Below are 19,219 nucleotides of genomic sequence, written 5' to 3'. Positions count from 1 at the left end.
ATTGATTCTTCCAATCTAGGAGTGTGATATGTCTCCATTTTTTTAAGTCTTCTTTAATTTCTTTAATCAGTGTTTTATAGTTTTCCATGTATAAGTCTTTCACCTCCTTGGTTAGATTTATTTCTAGGTGTTTTATTAATTTGGGTGCTATTTTGAAAGGGATTGTTTCTTTACTTTCTTTTTCTGTTGATTCACTGTTAGTGTAAAAAAATGCAACTGATGTTTGAACTTTATTCTTGTAATCTGCTACATTGCTGAATTCTTCAATCAGCTCTAGTAGTTTTTGTGTGGAGCTTTTAGGGTTTTCTAGATTTAGTAACATGTCATTGGCATATGGTGACACTTTCATCTCTAGTTTTCAAATTTGGATCCCATTTATTTCTCTCTCTTGCCTGATTGCTGTGGCTAGGACTTCCAAGACTATGTTGAATAGCAGTGGTGATAGTGGGCATCCTTGTCTTGTTCCAGATTTTAGTGGGAAGCTTTTGAGTTTTTCACTGTTGAGTACTCTGCTGGCTGTAGGTTTGTCATATATAGCTTTTATGATGTTGAGATATGTTCCCTCTATACCCACTTTGGTGAGAGTTTTTAATCATAAGTGGGTGTTGACTTTTATCAAATGCTTTTTCTACATCTATTGAGATGATCATGTGATTTTGTCCTTTCTCTTGTTGATGTGATGTATTACATTGATTGATTTGCATATGTTGAACCACCCTTATGTCCCTGGGATGAACCCCACTTGGTCATGATGTATAATCTTTTTTATGTGTTGTAGGATTCTATTTGCTAATATTTTGGTGAGGATTTTGGCATCTATGTTCATCAGTGATATTGACCTATAATTCTCTTTTTTGGTAGTGTCTTTGCCTGGTTTTGGTATCAGGGCGATGGTGGCTTCATAGAATGAGTTTGGGAGTATTCCATCCTTTTCAATCTTCTGGAAAAGTTTGAGAAGGACTGGTATGAGTTCTTCTTTGTATGTTTTGTAGAATTCCCCAGTAAAGCTGTCTGGTCCTGGACTTTTATTTGTAGCGAGGCTTTTTATTGCTAATTCAACTTCATTTCTAGTGATTGGTTTGTTCAAGTGGTCAGTTTCTTCTTGAATCAGTCTTGGTGGACTGTATGTTTCCAGAAATTTGTCCATGTCCTCTAGGTTATCCATTTTGGTCCGATATAGTTTTTCATAATATTCTCATATGATATTCTATATTTCTATGTTACTTGTAATTTTTTTCATTTTCCTTTCTTATTTTGCTTATTTGTGCTCCCTATTTTTTCTTCTTTGTGAGTTTGTCCAGAGGTTTGTCAATTTTATTTACTGTTTCAAAAAAACAGCTTTTGGTTTGATTGATATTTTCTATTGTTTTTTAATCTCTGTTTTATTTATTTCCTCCCTGATCTTTATTATTTCCTTCCTTCTTCTGACTTTTGGGGGTTTTTTTGCTCTTCTTTTTCTAGTTCTTTAAGCTGTTGGGTTAGATTGTTTATTTGAGATCGTTCTTCTTTTTTGAGGAAAGCCTATATCACTATAAACTTCCCTCTTGGCACTGCCTTTGCTGTGGCCCATTAATTTTGTGTGGTTGTGTTTTCATTTTCATTTTCTCAAGTTATTTTGTTAATTTCAATTTTGATTTCCTCATTGAACCATTGGCTTTTTAATAGCATGTTGTTTAATCTCCATGCTTTCCTTTTTTTGTCCTTTGTTTCTCTGTAGTTGATTTCTACTTTCATGGCATTGTGATCAGTAAAGATGCTTGAGATAATTTCTAGCTTCTTAAAATTGTTGAGGCTTCTTTTGTGCCCAAGTACATGATCAATCCTAGAAAATGTTCCATGTGTACTTGAAAAGAATGTGTATCCTATTTTTGGGAGCTGTGATGCTCTGAAAATATCCACCAACTCTAATTTTTCTATTGTATCATTTAATTTCTCTGTTGCCTTATTTAGTTTCTATCTGGAAGACCTATCTGGTGATGTCAATGTGGTCTTAAAATCTCCAACAATGATTGTATTCCCATCAATTTCCCCTTTTATCTGTGTTAGTAATTTTTTTTATGAACTTAGGTGCTCCTATACTGGGTGCATATATATTAATGAGTATAATATCCTCATCTGTATTACTTCTTTAATCATTATAAAATGTCCTTCTCTCTTTCTTTATGTCCTTTCTTTTAAGTCCATTTTGTCTGAAATCAGTACTGCAACACCTGCTTTTTTTGCTTTTCCATTTACATGGAATATCCTTTTCCATCCTTTCACTCTCAATCTATATGTGTCCTTCTCCCTAAAGTGGGTCTCTTGTATGCAGCATATTGAAGGTTCTTGCTTTATTATCCAGTCTACCACTCTATGTCTTTTGACTGGCACTTTTAGTCCATTAACATTTACAGTAATTAATGATAGATGTGTGTTTATTGCCATTTTGAACTTATTTTTGCAGTTGACTTGGTATTTCCTCTCTGTTCCTTTGTTCTTCCTTTTGTGGTTTGGTAATTTTTCTTTGTATTATCTTGGACTTTATTTAGTTTTTGTGACTCATATGTAAGTTTTTGGCTTGTGGTTTCCCTTTTGTGCATCTATTAACCCATCACTATAACTGTTTTTATTAAGCAGATAGTAATATAATCTCAAACTCATCCTACCGACAACAAAAAACTTAAAAAAGCAAAATAATTACTCTATATTTTCTAGCTTCCCTCTCCACTCTTAATGATTTAGATGTCTTCTTCTACAATTTTGTGTTTATTCTATTTGGAATTCATGATAGTTATCACCTTTCCAGTTATGGATTTCTCATTTCTGTAGCATCCTGTTTCTTTTCTATTTAGAGTAGACTTGTCAATATTTCCTTTTAGCATGGGTTTAGTGTTGCTGAACTCTTGTTGCTGTTTCTTGTCTGTAAAGTTCTTTACCTCTACTTCTATCCTAAAGAATAGCCTTGCTGGATAAAGTATCCTAGGCTGTCTCTTTTTTTCATTCAGGGCTGTGACTATATCTTGCCACTCCCTTCTGGCCTGTAGTGTTTGTGTAGAGAAATCAGCTGAGAGCCTTATGGGGGTTCTTTTGTAACTCACTCTTTGCTTTTCTCCTGCTACGTTTAGGATCATTTCTTTATCCTTGACTCTGGCCATCTTGATTATGATATGTCTTGGTGTGAGTCTATTTGAGTTCTTCCTGTTTGGGACCCTCTCAGCTTCCTGTACTTGGATATCTGATTCCTTCTTTAAGTTTGGGAAGTTTTCCATCATGATTTCTTCAAATACCTTTTCAATCCCCTTTGTTCTTTTTTCCCCTTTTGGAACCCCTATTATGTGTAGATTTGCATGCTTTATATTATCCCATAGGTCCCTTATATTATTTTCATTATTTTTTATTTGTTTTTCTCTCAGCTGTTCTGATTGATTGCTTTCTGCCATCCTGTCTTCTAGGTCACTTATTTGTTCCTTTGCATTATCTAGCTTGTTTTGTACAGCCTTTAGATCAGAGTTCATCTCTGCAAATGAGTTTACCAATTCTACTTGACTCTTCTTTATAGCTTCAATTTCATTTTTGACATATTTTATATCTCTAAACACTATCTCTCCTTCAATACTTTGATCATTCCTTTTTTGAAATCTTCATCTAGTAGGCTATCAATGTCTATTTCATTGATTGTTCTTTCAGGGGATTTCTCTTGTTCTTTTAATTGGGAGTGGTTCCTCTGCTTCTTCATATTGCTCATATCTCTCTGGCACTGTGGCTTATAGAGTATCAGTTATGTATTGTGGTCCTTAAGGAGTTTATTTATTTATTTATCTAAAGCCTATGCAGGAATAAAACTTTTAAAAAGAGAGATTTTTAAAAGAAGGGAGGAAAAAAGTTTAAAAACAGTATATAATCAATAATAGAAGAGCAACTTGAAGCAGAATAGCAATTGAGTTGATATGTTTTTTAAAACATTAAAAAAGGAGAAAAAAATCAAAAAACAATAATTGAAACCTGTTTATAATCTATAACAGGAGATCAAAACCAAGAGAAATAAAAATGAAATGAGGTGGCTTTTAAAAATAATAATAATAAAAAATTTGAAAAGAAAAATTTAAAGGAATTAAAAATGTAGTTATATAGAATTGTTTAAAATGTAAAGATTAAAAAGGCAATAAAAAGTAGAACAGATGAAATAAAAGGTTAAAAAAATGTGTTCTCCTGGAGACCATGTGCTCTTGATGATTTTATTGATAGGTCTTTCTGTCTTCACCCTGTTTCTCAGACTCAGCTTGCTGTTTCCAGAGGCCCTCCATTGGCGCTCTCATCTGTGCTGCTTCCAGTGCCTGACGGCAAAGATCACACCCCCTCCCAACACTGGGTCAGGTGCTGCGCTCCTACATGGTGGGCTGGCAGGTCACTCCCCCTCCTGGTGCTGCAGTCAGATGCTGTGCTCGTGCGAGATAGGCAAGCAGAACATGCTCCCTCCCAGCACCATGGTGAGGTGCTGTGTCCCTGCTTGGAAGGCAGGTGGCCGCCTGCCCTCTCCAGGTGCTGGTTGCTCCCATGCTGTATGCAGCTGCCTGCTCCATCTGGGGTCAGTGCTCTGTAGGTGGGCTCAGGGAAGACCATGAACAGCCCCTCCCCTGCTCTTTGCCAAAACCCTGCTCCTTGTTTGTCGTGGTGGTGCAAGTTCTCTGAGGTACCAGGGCAGGAAGATCCTATCTTCCCCAGGCTGTAGACAGATCTCAGTCCTGCCTAGGAGGTTGCAGAGCCTCCAGGTGCAGATTCAGGTCTAGGTCCAGCCCCCGCCCCCGACAGGGCACTGCACCCAGGAGAATATGGTGGCTGTGGCTGTGCCCCGCCTCTCTTCTCATGAGAAGCACCAGTAATGGTGCCACAGGGCTAAAGAGACAAAGACTATTGTGCCCCTTCCCACAGGGCACATCAGCAGTATCACTTTGCTTTTTTTGTTTTGTAATTTATGGAGGGCCCAGGTTTTTCTGCTCTGTATCCCCTCCCAGCCATGGCATGCAGCACCTTGCTGTCCCCCAGGGATACCTCAGTTCAGCCACCCCAGTCTTCTGCCTGGCTCGGGCAGCCTGGACTTTCCCCCAGCTTCTGGCTCACATCTCAGGCTGGGTGTCACAGGGACCCTTTGTGCCCATTTAACTTAATCCTGTCAGCCAATGGGTGCTCTGTACAGACCCAAGCCTAGGAGGCTCCCTCTCTGTCCTGCTGGCCTCTCCGTTGGAGAGGGGGAGACCTAGCAAATGAGCACTAGTCCTCCTTTGCCACTTTTTCCCTGCAGGACCAGATCCACATTGTTTTTCTTTTTCTTTTTTCCTTTTCTCCTACCAGATTTGTGGTGTCTTTGCCTTTTGAAGAGGGCGATGTTATGTTTGAGTTCAGCAGGTAGGTGGGTCCATGGATGTGACTACTAGTGTATTTGTGGGAAAGGGTGAGCTAAAAGCGTCCTTCTACTCCACCATCTTGACCCCTTGCTAATTATGCTTTCTTTTATACACTCTATGTTTCAGTTAGAAGCCCTAATTTGCCAAAATGCTAATCATTATATTTAAAATCTTGACATATCCATGAAGTTCTAAATTATCTTATTCCTATCATTTTCATATTTTCATTTAATCTTTTGCCCTTGCTTAGTAACTCTTCTGTGCCATGATGGACTCATGGACATATAGAGTCTTTTATAGAATAGCTTATCAAAGTATTAATGGTAAATGATAATGTTCTTTGTAAGATTTACAATCTGTTGTGCTCCATATTTTTGCAATTTTGAAAACTATCAAAATCTTGTGATAGTTTAAATGCTCAACCTCACTTTCAGTAGTTGTCTCATCATAGAGTGAAAGCAGAGAGTGCAAGGACTGATGCTGGTCCATGGACCACACATTACGTAGCACTGCTCTATGGTGTCCATCCATCATAATTTACCTATGTGCTTTTGTAGTGAGGGAGAGCAGATTGCCAACAATTTGTCTTCACTACAAAGAACTCACTGTCAAAAATTTTCTAGGGTATTTTCCTATAGAAAAATATTTTAAGTCTGAGGGTATGCTTATATTTCATTTGACCAAGTTTTTTCAGATTGCTTTCCATAATGGCTGCACCAGTGCACACTCCTATTATTTGTGTATGGGGATCCCATACCCTCACTTCCTAGTGAATATTGGTATTTTCCTAATAAATTTTTAGCCAGGAAATCAGGTGTACTAGGTGATATATGATTTTATTTGTTTCCTTTCCCTTTAATTACAAATATATTTGATCATTATTTAATGTTCTCAGAATTTTGAGATTCTATGGTTTTGTAAATTGTTTGTTAACTTTTTGGTGAAAGTTTTTATTGAGTTGATTGTTGATGGTATTTGTTTATCCAAGATTTGAATCTCTTGTCAGTTTTTGACTTAACAAATCTTTCTTACATTGTACCATCTACTAATTTTGTCTAAGATACCCTTTATACAATGAAATCTTTAAATTTAAAATAACAATTTATCTTTTTTGCCTTGCAGTTTGTTCTTTTGAAAAAAATAATTGAATAAAGATCATTTCTTTCACTAGCTTGTTTCTCCAGGACAGTAAAAAGCAATAAGAAAACTTTTTTTTTCATTTTATGCTGGGTTTCTGGCATATGTTATTTGTGGCACTATGACTTTTCATATCATACAAATAATTTGATAAATGTTTGTTTTTTCTCAATATTTATTTATTTGTTTTTACAAAAGACTAACAGGATACTTACTGTAGTCTGTGTGTGTCTCTCTATGTATGAGCAGAATATTTAAATATTTTAAACAATTATGTGGTTTGACTTGTTATTTAAAAATTTACATGCAGACACTAGACCCAACTATTTTACAGAAACTACTACCAAACACTTATGGAGCAGAAAATTCTAGCATTACATAATCTTTTCCTCTAAGTCTCAAAGAAAGTATTACCCAACTCATTTCATGAGGCAAATGTAAACTTGACACCCAATTAAGTAAAGTTTGAGAAAAAAATTACAGCCAATTTCACTTATGAATATAGATGCAAACCCCTTTAAAAATACACATTCAATAATCAAATTCATTAACACATTAAACAAATGGTTGCTAGGGTTTCAAAGAAGGGCCCAATTCTTCCTTTCTGTAGATTTGAACAAGTTGAGAAATAAAAGACAGTGTGTATATGGAGACCATTATATCACCTTTAGACACCTGGGGGAAGACTTCATTAGTCAAGTGAAATAGACTTCTGTAAGTCAAGTTGCTTGCTCATAATGAACACCATAAGCAAACAGGCTTATCCATCCAGTCTTGGTGGCAGTGACAGGGGCAGCCCTCTTGCACATTGTGGGGAAGCACCTCTGAAATGCAGGGGTCCATGGGCTTCAGCAGCCTGGCTGCTCCTGAGGGTGAGGGCAGAGCAGGGCACACCAGGTTGTTCTCAGATTTAACAATCAGGTAAGTCCCTCCACCTTTCTAGGAACTGAGTGAATAAAATGGGGACAGGGTGGCTGTGATTACATAAATTGAGCTCCACTCACAGAAGAGAAACAGCAGGAGCAGGGACAAAGTATTCTCCAGCAGCAGTCATGACCAAGTTGTACCAACGTGATGTTTCCCCTTATATTAGTTTACAAGATCAATGCAATTTCAGTGAAATGCTTGAGAGAATTTCATGTACACCTTCAAAACTTATAAAACTTATATGGAAAAGATAAGAGCTAAACATAGCTAAGAGAATTTCAGTGGATAAAAAGGGAGAATTTGTCCTTTCAGAAATCAGAACTAATTATAAAGCAACAATAATAGAGACAGTGTGGTATTGGTGTGAGGAGAGACAAGCAGGTCAATGGAACTGTGAGAAAGATCAGAAACAGGCTCACAAGTCACTGAAGCTTCAAGTATGAAAACAGTAGCATGCATAACAATGAAAAATGGCCCATTAAACTACTGTGCTATAAATGCTTGTGGGTATGAAATGTTATGTTGTATTTCTACTTTACATTTTATGAATCCTAAATGACTAAATTTAAATTATAAAGTTGTAAGATTAAAGCATAGCATAATATATATGACTTAGTTACGAAGTAAAAAATTTAAATAAGACTTAAGTGCATAAAATGTAAAACACTGAAAATTCAACTTTAAATTAAAATTACCAACATTATAAAAAAGAAAAGATTAGATACTGACTGGGAATTTACTCAGATGAATTTGTTTGCAACACATATAAATGACAAGCAATCAGTATCCAGCATGTTTAAATAATTTCTATGAATTTCCCCAAGGGAAAAATTCCCAAAAGACATAATCAGAACACTTATAGAAGGAAAATCTTAAATAGTCAATAGAAATATGGATATATATATACACAGCTCACTAATAAGGCAATGTATTAACATTGCATGGAAATACAATTTTATAGTCCACAGCCTCTAAAATGCAAACTTTAGGTGAGAATGTGGACTCACTTATTTTTTTTTTTGGAGAAATAAATTTGCATATTCATGTTGGAGACAAATTTGGAAATATTAGTAAAGTTAAACATTTATGTCCCTGGGTCCAGAATGTTTACTGTAGGGATATACTCTAAATTAATTTTTGACCATGTAAACAAGGACATGTACACACATTTACATACACATGTAAATATATGTATGAATATGTGTATGTGTAAATATACTTATATACACACAAGAAGAGCCATAGCAGCATCTTTGAATATAGTAAAATATAAACTATTAAATAAATCAGTAATGAAAAGTAAGGTGCAGAATTTAGATGGTGGCTACAAGAATGGTTGAATTCTTTTAAATATATTTTTGTACATCTTAAATAGTGTGCAAGGACAGGAGTTTCTCAGAAAGACAAACCCCACCCCGACACCTCAGTAGAGGGCTCCTCACTCTGATGTGGGTAACTCTGGGCAGGTCTGTAGCTCCATGGATTGGAGGATCAGTTTGGGATGAGAAGGTGCCTTTAGAGGTGGGGAGTACAGCAAACCCACCTGCCCACCTGTGGGGATGTGGGCAATCCGGTTCTCTCAAACATCTTGAGAAGTAAAAAGAGTGGGGTAACTCTGTGGTGCTGGGATAAGAGACAATTCTCCTCTTTCAACATTTAGTGATGGTCACAGGCCAATAAGTATGTGTGAGCTGCCTCCTTAGGTTAAATTTATTGTAAAACAGATTAACTGCAACCCTTTCGAGGAGGCGTCCATGCAGTGTGTGGAAGCACTTGTCAGAGGAAGCTAGCACTGGTGTGAGTCCACTTAAACTAGAATCTTGATGAGATAATGACATTTACCATATTAATTTATTTCTCTTGTGTTAAAATAAAATGTATGACATATGGAGACAATTTTCAAGAGCTCTGGAAAACCAGTACAAGGGACACACAGACAATGTTAAGACAAATGCCCGAGCATTTTGAACCTCTTAACCTGTGCTGAACCCTGGAGGTTCTCAAGCTTCATTTATACTCAGCACTGTGCAGTAGAAAGGAGACAGGTATGGCTGGGTTTGAATTCCAGTTGCACTATCTCTTAGAGGCAAAGGATTTAGCTTCCTGTCTTCTCAATTCCAGCCTCTACAAAATGTGGATCACAGAATTACTGGGAAGTTGATAATGTTCATTGTTACACTGTGTACAGTAGCAGAAGTTTGGAAATAGGGTTAACTAAGTCAGAGCAGATTCATATTATGGATCAATACAGAGTCCAAAAAGTATGAGGAACATATATACTTTTATATATGTTTTACGAACGGTGCTCATGTCATGTTTTCAAATGAGCAGAACAAGCTGCAGAATAATACACAAAGTATGGACCCTTTTAAAATAAAAATTTCTTTCACTCTGAACTCTATTTTTCTCATTTTACTTACCCATGAAATAGCTCAGAAAGAATTCACACCAAACTTATAAGGGATTATCCTTGGGAGTGAGAGTGGGGAGAGGAAGTCTTTAAACGTATAAAGTTCATCACCTTTTCTTTAAAAAAAAAAAAGCCTTAAGTATTTTGAAACAGAAGAGTAAGAGGAAGAGTGAAGTCTGGTTTGCAGTGATGTGACTTAAGGTGAGGTGATTTATGTAAAATTCCCAGCACAGGGCCAGCCACTGAGTGGGAACTCAAAACTGATTATAATAACACAGTCAAATAACACACTAAAGGTATATAATATCATTCATTCATTCATTCATCCAATCATATGTTCATTCACATCCTTCTCAGGCAACACACAGCTCAATTCAGGTCCCTCACTTCATTTCCATTTTGTCACCAAGGATGAAGTGATTACTCCTGGTCTTGGCTGAAACTTAGTAGAAATTTGAGTCTGACCCATTTGCTCTACCATTTCCAGCATGCACTGGGAAGGCACATGGCTGATTTTTAAAAATAGAGTTTGCTTCTTTTTACTTACACGAGGTTTGCATCTAGATTTTTCTTTCTGCATCTGGTACAGGCTGATGGCCACCAAGTTCTCTGTGTATTTCTTTCTAACTGGAGAGTTTAAAGCTTGAGCCTAAGGGATTGATACTTGCTCCCTTGAGAAACTGGGCTTCCAGGGGCTGAAATGGATTTGGAATGAACAATGTTCAATAGTTATTTTCAGCTGAAGAATGTTTAAGTTTTCTCTAGAGAAATAAATTTAATCATGTTACTGTCATCAGGGACTTTGGGTGTGTGTGTGTGTTGCCTTGTTATAGAGCAAGGCTTTAAAATATTTTCTTGTTAAGAATCACTTTGAGCAATTCTTGCTATGTCTAAGAAGTTGTATTCAGGTCTAGAAAATTGATCTTGTCCCCCAGATCAGCAAAAATACATGGAAATCTGGAAAAAAGATATCCAAAGCTAATCTAAATTTAAGATTATAATTTCTTTGGATCTATTTCCTATCAAAGGAAGCAAAAGGGAAAGTAAACAAATGGAACCTGATTAAATGTAAAGGCTTTTGCACAGCAAAGGATGCCATCAACAAAATGAAAAGATAATCTAGTGAATGGGATAAAGTATTTTCAAATGACCCAACCAATGAGGGGAAAATAAATAGCTAGTATATATAAACAACTCATACAACTCAACATCAACCCCCCCCAAAAAATAAAACAAAAAAACAAAAAAGTTGCCCAAATAATATGATTAAAAAATGGGTAGAAGAACTGAACACACATTTTTCCAAAGAGGAAATTCAGATGGCCAAGAATTTCTGTTCTTTAGAAGCCACTTGGTGTATGTAATTTATAATAGAGCTTGAACAAACACAACTGGAAACCACTACAATACAATTCCAATTTTATTACAGCAAATAGACACAAATTATAACCACCTAAACAAACATACATAGATGATAAAGTCTGTGAGGTTCCAAGCTTGAAGCTTTCATTGTCCTCGGGGACACATTACTTGCCAGGATGTCAACATGTTGCTATATGCGTGGACTTTGGCCAAGTCAGGAAGCTCACCTGAAACTTCAGTGTACACAGTTCCTTTTGGGGCTCTCTGTCACTGCCCATGTGGCTGATCTTTAGTTCTCAATCCCTCCTGGAGGTTCAGGGTTATACCTTTAGTTCCCAGTTCCTCTGGAGTTTGGAGCTGATAGGGCACATTCCAAAGCCCTGATCATAAGTCACACTGTTGGACTGTCCAGTGGCCAAAGCCTCCAGGCAAACAAAGCCACTCCTCTGAAGGATGGCATTTCAGGGTCTTTGAGGTCACCTCCCAGTAGGTGAAGACAAAGTTGGAACTTTTCTTCAGATAAGGTTAATTCTTCACTAAACACCCCCACATACATTAACTTCACCCAAGGCCATATCTCAGGTATGTAAACTATGACACGTACCACTCTAGCTACAGTGGAAGCTAGGAGGTAAGTACCTGTTTATCTGGCTGCATTACCTTCCACATAACATCGGGTTTTTTTAGGGTGGAATGAGAGGAGAATGGAAAGGGGGTCAAAAAATCAGTATATTTTGCCATGACTAGTGATGGTGAAGAGATTCTTTGTTTTTCAGTTTTTTAAATTATTGTCTTCTCCATGTCATTCTTGTTCAAAACTTTTACATGTAATATCATCTTTCCTTCCATTTTGGTCTAGACTAACAAAGTTAGCCATCTTTGCTATTCCTTGATCTCAAATTTTGGTTGAAGAACTGAGCCTTTATCATAATGTCTTAGAGACAGTTGGTGGACCCAACAATCTGGGATGAAACATGAGATGTTATAAGAACAGTTAGCAGTACTGGGATGTAGCTAGTATTTATTTTCCACGTGGGGCCATAGTCAAATTTTTGTGTGTATTCTTTGCTCATTCTTTTACTAAGCACTTAATGAGCACATGATGTATTCCTGAATTAATGGATGCTGGGGACATAATAATGAGCAAAAGAAAAATTATCATTATGTTTACAGAGATTAAATTTGAGTCTTTGTCATGCACACACCTATGGCAGTATAAATCATTTCCTGATCAGGGTGTCAGCTAAAAAATACTTATTCCAGGTAGGAACATTTTCTCATAGGTTATAAATCAGGTCACAAATTATTTCCTTCAATGCAGGCACATCATTTCTATGTGATGTTGCAGGTCCTACCATTCAGTGGTAGAGTCAATGACTTCAATTCTTTGAATCAGGGTTGGCCATGTGACTTGCTATGGACAATGTGATACCAGCTAGTGCATAAAAACATCCCACTTGGATTTCTCTGGCACTCAGTGTTAGATTTATGCCCAAGCAAGGACTTAATCCTTATTGATTTTATAGCTTCTTTTACTTCCTCATTTCATTGTCAGTAGATAAGGAGATTTAACATGGAATCATAATGCCACACTATAAGGATGTTTTCCCTACTCTTGAGAGTTGGTAGATCTAGGCTGTAAGTACATGCAAGAGGGGGCCCTAAAGAAAAGATAAGAGCTCAGGAGCAAGACAGAGCCCCTTTACTTCCCCTATCACAGAGGGCAAGCTCAGGATGGTAGATGATGCGTGTGTGTATGAGAAAATAATGAGCAACACAGTTCAAAATGAAGTTAATCACAGGATAGATTAAAAAACATTTTCATGAAATATTTTATAATTGAATAATTGAGATGATTATAGATTTATGTGCTGTTGTAAGAAATAACAGATGGAGATCCATTGTACAGTTTGTCCAGATTCCTCTTGTGATAGGCAGAGTAACAGTTCCCAAAGAATCTACATCTATGAACACCTGGAATCTGTAAACCCATTAGACTGTGTGGCAAAGAGCAACTAAGGTTGTAGATAGAATGAAGGGTGCAAATTAGCTGACCTTGAGGTCAAGAGAATACTCTGAGTTTTCTAAGAGTCCCTAAAGTTGGAAGAGGGGTGTAGAAGAGTGAGAGTCAGAGGGCAATTTGCAGATGCTGTGATGTTGGCTTTGAAGATAGAGAAAATAAGCTATAAGCCAGGGAAAACAGGTGGCTTCTAAAAGCTGAAAAGAAATCAAGAAAATGGATTCTCCTCTAGTTTACTCAGAAAGAAATACAACCCTGATAACACTTAATCTAGAGACCCATTTGGAACTTCTGACTTCCAAAACTCTAAGATAATAAGTCTGTGTTGTTTTAAGCCTCTAAACTTTTTGGTAATTTGTTATAGCAGCAATAGAAAACTAATACACCACTAATAGTAAGGTTTTGAAAAAATTATAGTATAAAATCACAACTAGGATATCAACACTAATGCATTGCACTGATTTTATTCAGATTTCTCCAGTTTCCTCCAAACTCATTTGTGTATGTGTGCTTGTAGTAAGTTCTATAAATTTGCTTATTTATTTATTTATTAATTAATGGTGGTACTGGGAATTGAACCTAAGATCTCATGCATGAATTTCACTGAGCTATATCCCTCCCCTGCTAAAAATTTTTATGATCCATGCTGATTTCTATTGTCACCACCCCAGTGAAGATACTGAACAGTTTCAAACAAGGATCTCATGTATTGTTCTTTTATAACACAACCTACACCTCATCCAACACTTACTTCACTCCATCCCTAACCCTGGTAACCATTCATTTGTCTTCAACATTCAAAATTTTGTCATTTCAAATATATCTTATAACTAGAACTATACAGTGTACAACTTTGAGGTTTGGCTTTTTTTTTTAACTTAGCTTAATTCCCTGTAAATTCATCCCAGTTGTTGTGTGTATCAAAATTTTATTCATTTTTACTCTTTACTAATTTCACTTTTTAGGAGGGTGTCCTCTTAATGGTTGAGATTTGGGCTTCTGCTTCATGGATATTTGCTTAGCGTTCATCCTGTCTCAGCCTCTAGCTACTCTTCCAGTTGTTTCTCCCTGGCTCCCAGGTTGCTATTTTAGGCTGGGAACGAGCCCTACTTCTATCCCTCTGATTCCTTGGAAATAGGTCAACAAGTTATTATTATTATTTCTTTAGTGATTTAGATGCTTCCTAAATGTCTTGCTAGGGTCAGTACCTGATTCAATTGTAGGTGCCCTGTGATTCTACACTACCCCCAGTAAATTTTTGAAATTGCAAAAAAAAAAAAATACATGAATGGATGCACAGAATACTGGTTCACTCAAGACAGGAGTTTATATTTTTTGTTCCCCTCAGTCTTGACGGGGCCCAAACAGCTTAAAGGCAGCTGATGATTTATGAAACATATGTGATTATGCAACAGACCACTGCTACTCTGCACAATGCCGGAAGGGATGTCTCTCTTCGACAAGTGCTAACAATTGCTAATTGTTCCCGTGTCAGAACCCACATCAACTGTTTCATCCTTACATAAGACTCTGAGATTTTTGCTACTTTTGTCCATTTACCATTCAGTTTATTTCCTTTTGGGGTTTCTTTCACTTAGGTATTGAATGCCTAGTACTATGCAACTCTCCACTTCATGCCCTGTTTCTAATTTGGCCACTTAGACTTCGCAATGTGCACTAAGTTCTTCTTTGCTTGATCACCTCCCTCCCAAATTTACTTGAGGTATAACTGATAACATTTGTATATACTTAAGGTATATACATGGTATTTTGATATAGATATACATAGTAAAATGATCATAACAATTAAGTTCAAAATATCCATCATCTCACATATTTAAAGTTTTCTTTCTTTCCTTTGCTTCCTTCCTCTTTCTTCCACCCTCCTCCCTCCCAATCCTTCTTTCCTTCCTTTCCCCCTCCTCCCTTCCTATCCTTCCTTCCCCTCTCCTCCCTTCCTAGCCTTCCTTCTCTCCTTCCTGTGGTGACAATGCTTAAAATTTACTCTCTAAGCAAATTTCAAGTGTATAGCACTGTGTTTTAACTACAGTCATCATGCTGTACATTAGTCTCCAGTTTTCCCCTCTAGGGTCTCTGGAAATCCTCTGTCTACTTTCCATGATTCTCCAGCTATTGTCCCTTGTCCTGGTCTTTGAAGACACATGGATCTGCCCTGGATACAAGATCTCTTCTTTCTAAAGTTAGACTTTTGCTGGGCAGATTATGGTCATGCTGCACTGACTTCAGGTTAATTTTAACTGATCTCTTAGAATTTATGTAGGATAATGTACTTGAAAAAAATATATTCATCTCTTGCCCAGTTCTCCCTGTGCTGTTACTTAACAGTACATTCCCTGGCCAGTTCATTAGATTGGCTGCTGTTATTTTAATATGAAACTTGATCTTTCATCTAGTTAGCATGTTGTCTTTAGATTTATGTGAGGATTTCCATCACTTACCCACAATCTATCTACTAAAGTTTTTCTGTCAACAGTTTGTCTTCCTGAATCAAAGTGCTCTTGGCTTCTTGAATTTCTCAGTGCATCTCTAAGTTTAAAATTTTCTGTCTGGTCTAAAATGATTGGTACACCTTTCATAAATGAATGACCACTGCCATTTTAGATCCATTTACATTCTATGTTTTCTATTTCTATTAGAGAGATAGAAACTATTTCTAGAAGTTTACTTAACTTCCACAAGAAAAGGGAGGATTCAGAATAAAGAGGGTAACTAATGACAAAACAAGTCACAATGTCACATGAGAAGTAAGTGTTTTAAAGTGCTGTAAGTAGGAAGTACAGTGGCCTGAGCCATAAGGTGCTTTTCAAAGCAGTACATTTATTTTGCATTCACGTATACAAGACAATTGGAACAGAACATACAAAGAGCTACTTCATAGATAATTTGGGGAACTTGTTTAAATGAATAGGAAATAGTGAACTTCAATTTTAATATTGATTATATGCAAAATACAGTCTTTAAGAATGTATCTACAATATATTTGTAATAACTATACTTTGTAAAGTCTACACATATTCCTTAATATTTGAAATAAGTTCCATAGAGTTCTTCTTCATGGGTAGTATGTGATATGTTTCTCAAAATATATAACCAAAAAGTTAGTCCCATGAGCTGTCACTATATTTATTACATTCTAAGAAATTATCTACTGAAGGAGGTATCACTGGTTTAAGAGGTGAACAGGTTCCCTATTTCAGAAACATTAAATATGGTCAAACATCTCTACTGCATACTTTGGTGTGCTGCATTTTAACCCTTGGGGTCCAATCTAGAAGAATTTCTTCCCCATCACTTTTAGAGCTTCTTTTACCTCCTTATTTCTCAGACTTTAGATCAGGGGTTCAACATGGGAATCACAATGCTGTAAAATACAGAAGCCACTTTCATGTTCTCCTGGGAATTATTAGAATGAGGCTGTAAGTACATGTAAGAGAGGGTCCCACAGAAAATGGTGACTGCATCATTTGGGAGGAACACGTGGAGAAGGCTTTTTTCCTCCCTGAACTGGAAGACATCTTGAGGATGGCAGCCAGGTTATACGTGTAGGAACATTTGATGACTGACACGGTGATCACCAAGTTAAATCCCACAAAGACTACAAGTAGCATGATGTTGATGTCAATGTTGGAGCATGAGAGGGTGAGGATTGGAGGAATGTCACGTAAGAAGTGATTGATGGTGTTGCCCTTTCAGAAGAACACTGAAATGTAAACCCTGTGTGCACAGAAGCATTTATAGTGCCCATGACATATGAACCAGCTACCAACTGGATGCAGACTCTCTGGGACATGACTATGGGATAGCAAAGTGGGTTACAGATGGCCACATAATGGTCCACTGCCATAGTCACCAGGAGGTAGCAGTCAGTGGTCACAAATGTTGCATAAACCAATAATTGCATGACACAGCCCTTGAATTATATTGATTTGTTTTCTACTATGAAGTTTTGCATTGTCTTGGGAATGATAGCAGAACTGTAACAGATATCAACAAAAACCAAATGTTGTAGGAAAAAGTACATGGGTGTCTGAAGTCTGGACTTCACATAGATGACCAAAAATAAAGTTAAGAGGACATACTGAAACTTGTGTTGGGCACCAAATCCCTGAAGAAAGAATTCAGTCACTCTAGTGCTATTTCCTTGTGTCATGACTATCAAAAGCCTAAAAAGGACCAAGATGAGGACCAAGAAAAGAAAATAAATCTTCTTAAACATGAAAGGTTATATTCCAGTCACCGTTTTTTGATTTTCATGGCAAACACTCACAACAGGGCTTATTTCTTTCCAATTTTTTTTCTATTTTCTTGATAAAAACCCACCACAAAAACAGTGATATGTGAGCCATGGATTCATCTCCAAAATAAGTAAGATTTCATAGAAGAAGACTGATTTCTAATATGTGTTAATCTAGGAAACACAGATTAACACATTTTCATTATATTAAAAATGTATTCATATTTGCTTAAACCAATATTCTTACATGATTTTGTACCTTCCAACAACCTATAGCTTTTCTCAACCACTTATCATTTGAATCCTGGTCAAGTCCCTGAAGTTAGCAGCATTCACTAGGGAAATTTTCTGAGATTTGTTTATGATTCACATATGCATGGAAGACTTCAGAGCATCTTTATACCATCATCCTTAGCATGCAACTGTATGTATATATATACATAAATACATATATTTATATATACACACACACACACTTTTATTTGTGTATATATATATTTATGGATTTCTAAGAGATAGTCCTGCATTTCCCATTTCCTTGTTTTTCTCTTTAGCCATAGCCCATCTGCAGGACAAATCATCTTGTAATAACTCTATTAGTATATAATGATAGCATATTTTAAATCACAGAGCTCTTTGTTTTCCACTCTGAATTTTGTTACCTATGTACCTGGTTAGGAATACAGCTGAGTTGTTTTCTTCTATAATTTTTCATATTCTGTAAGCCCCCCAAATCCTCTATTCTAGTTTCTTTACTCTTAAACATGACTCCAACTGCTGAGCACTGCTCAGTGTGGAGTAATGTGTCATGGGCCTTTGCTGAGGCAGAAGTGGCCTCATCAGTAGATCTCCTTTCTCTTCTAGGCACACAGTTAAACATCACTTCCAATCGAACTTTCTTAAGTTTGGCCAGGATACCCTTTTCGGCCAGTGGAACATGGGCAAAAGGAAAGAATGTTGCTTCTAGGCCTTCCCTGCTCCCCTCCAAGTGGAATCATATGACTTTCTACTCCCTTTATCCCTCATCTGTTGACTGGATACTGACATTCAGGAAAATTTTGGAAGCCACGTGTTAAGATAAAATACAGGACAACCAGTTAAATCAGGACTGCAGATAAACCACATAATTTGTTAGTATAACTAAAATTTAAATATTGCATGGAAAATCTATGAAAAATTACTGTTCATTTGAAATTCACAGTTAAGTGAGACTTGCATTTTTATTTGCCAAGTCTGGCAGCCCCATCTACGTCACTATTGTAGCCTTGTTCAGTCTCTGATCTTGAATGACACTGTTGAGCAGAGACTCTCTGCCAGCAAACTGTTTCCTCCACTGGACTGTATGTGATTGAGAACTTCGGGTATGAGAAGTCACTGAGATTTTGAGATTTGTTTATTCTCACAGCTAGTGTTATTTTAATCAGCTCTCACTGCAGTCATGCTTCTGATTATTCATGAGTGACCTTTAATTGTCTGATGCACAGTAAATTGGAGTACTGTTAAAGTAAGACTGAGTCTTGTTAGTTGTGAGAGTCTATATGGTTTAGAATGCATTATTTTCCAAAAAAGAAAGCATAATTGATACACTTCAATGTCAGTTTTTTTTTTATTCTCTGTACTTTGTCTTTTAGGGCATTAAAAGAAATTAAGTGTTCAAAATTCTCTAAACCTAACCATCATGAATATCAAATGACAACTGCATGTGGGAGTGTGGCTGCTAAAATCAC

General features: G+C 36.7%; 1 pseudogene; it reads right to left on the bottom strand.

Annotated features, from left to right (window-relative positions):
• Positions 1-16,526: 16,526 nt before the first annotated feature.
• On the bottom strand, positions 16,527-17,408 carry LOC140693616 (olfactory receptor 5AK2-like; annotated as a pseudogene).
• Positions 17,409-19,219: the final 1,811 nt, after the last annotated feature.

Source organism: Vicugna pacos, unplaced genomic scaffold (assembly GCF_048564905.1).
Source record: "Vicugna pacos unplaced genomic scaffold, VicPac4 scaffold_19, whole genome shotgun sequence".
NCBI lineage: Eukaryota > Metazoa > Chordata > Mammalia > Artiodactyla > Camelidae > Vicugna > Vicugna pacos.
This window is presented reverse-complemented; position numbering and strand designations above follow the sequence as displayed.